This window comes from Urtica dioica, unplaced genomic scaffold, assembly GCF_054948205.1.
Source record: "Urtica dioica subsp. dioica isolate 48M unplaced genomic scaffold, U.dioica_male_clone48M_v1_H2 Urtica_dioica_male_H2_contig_40, whole genome shotgun sequence".
Taxonomy (NCBI): domain Eukaryota; kingdom Viridiplantae; phylum Streptophyta; class Magnoliopsida; order Rosales; family Urticaceae; genus Urtica; species Urtica dioica.
In genome coordinates this window covers 5987-7777 of record NW_028297230.1, presented here as the reverse complement: position 1 = coordinate 7777, position 1791 = coordinate 5987, and the positions used below count along the sequence as shown (strand labels likewise).

The 1791-nt window shown below is 40.3% G+C and overlaps 1 long non-coding RNA gene across 1 annotated transcript; it reads left to right on the top strand.

The window, feature by feature from the left end:
• The first annotated feature begins 349 nt into the window (after nucleotides 1-349).
• LOC149376208 (uncharacterized) lies at nucleotides 350-1791 on the top strand. Its single transcript, XR_016295417.1, has 2 exons — nucleotides 350-686; nucleotides 788-1791. It is a non-coding gene; the product is annotated as an uncharacterized LOC149376208 (long non-coding RNA).

Sequence of the window (1791 nt, the reverse complement as noted above, 5' to 3'; positions counted from 1 at the left end):
AACTGGAAAGCGATATGATGGAAAAATATCCGTACTTATTCCATGTATCCAGTTAGATCTTAAATTTCGGGACGAAATTCCTCTAAGGAGGGGAGAGATGTAACATCTCGAAATTTAAAGGATAAAAATGTTGCAAATTAGAATTTTGAATGGACGCAAATCAGTGGTTAATGGAAATAAAATATCGATAAGAGTTTATGGATGGAAAATTATGTAATTAATTTTCTAAAGTTTGTTTCCATCGATTCGGGATCTAAGGATGAAGTTTTGAGATTAAGGAATTCATTTGCAACATTTAAAGAAAGGAAATATTCTTTTGTGGAGGAAATTAAAAGTTACAAACAAAGGAAGGGTTTAGTGGCAATTTTGGAAAAACTTCATTCAGCCTTATCCTATATTGAACCGACTCTTCTCTTCCTCCTTATCTTCTTGGACGTGTGAAACACTGAAGCAAACAAAGAAAAAAAAAAACAGAGCCCGAGCTCTTGAGGAAACCGACCGAGAAAACAAAAGAAAAGAAGAGAGCGAGAGGGAGAGAGAGAGAGAAAGAGTCTGAGCACGAGAGAGAGAGAGACGGACGCGAGGGTCCGAGGAACAACCACAACGCCGAGGAGAACCCGCGGTGACTCGCCGAGGTTGCGCGCGAGGGCCGGCTGGAGTGGGAGCTTCGCCGGAGTAAATTCAAGGTAAAAATCTTGGTTTCCTTCACCCTCAACCTTGGATTCCCGAATTTGAGGCTCGAATTTTTGGTTCCAATTATGAAATCAGTTTGGGGATTGATTTTTAGGGTTTCGCTTCAATCAATTTGGGGCTTTTCTTTGCTCGGTTTCGGTTGGATTTTTGGGAGAAGAAGGAGTTGCAGCAAGGTTAAACTCGTTGAAGGTAAACCCCTTCATTTGCTTGGATTTTTGACGAATTGAGGATTTTAGGATTCATGAATTGGGGTTTCTTTAAATCTGAGGTTGTTGATGATTTTGAAACGTTATTGGATTGCTTTTGTGCTTGATTATGCTGAGATTTTGAGGGATTTCGGTTTTTTTTAACAAGTTTGGGCTTGAAATTTTGGTTGGCCGTGTGTCAGAAAAATTGAGCTTGGCTGTGGATGTTATGTTTTGGCCGTGAGTTTGTTGGCCGTGTAACTTTGGGTTTAAAACTTTGGTTATGTGTAAGTGATGATTCGAGTCGTATCTTGTTAACGTGTCTTGCCGTTTTATTGTGAGCCTTGTTATCGAGGGTCTAGACTTGTTTAGGTGGGCTACGCAGAGCCCAAAACAGCGGCGGTTCGGGACGACGAGGACGCGGCCCGAGGAATGACGGAGCCGCCGCACAAGTGTCGACGAGGCGAGGCCGAGGGAACGTCGAATGAATAGCGGCGTTTCGGTTTTGGCTCGGAGACTCGCGAATCGTCCGTTTAGAATTTAGCAAGTTATTTTATCATTGTTTTGTAATTATGAAGTTTAAAGTTACTTTTGTACGAATTGTTCCGAGCTAGTACGTTAGCACGTTTAAGTTGTTTTAAAGTCGGTTTCGATGTAAGTTGTAAAGAGGAAAAAATGGATTATCTCGTTGTTATTATTAAGCTCGTTTAAGGATTTTAAGAGTTAAGACTCAATTGTGAGTCAAGGTTGGATATCTCGGTTACTCGAGCTTAGTAATATTAAAGTTTGATTACGTTCTTTGGAATTCGGAAAGGTAGAAACGATACGTGTTTTACTAGAGTTATTATCGGTTTTTGATATAGAAATGAGATTAGATTCGTTCAAAGGAGAACGAGCTTGCTTATTAGAATTA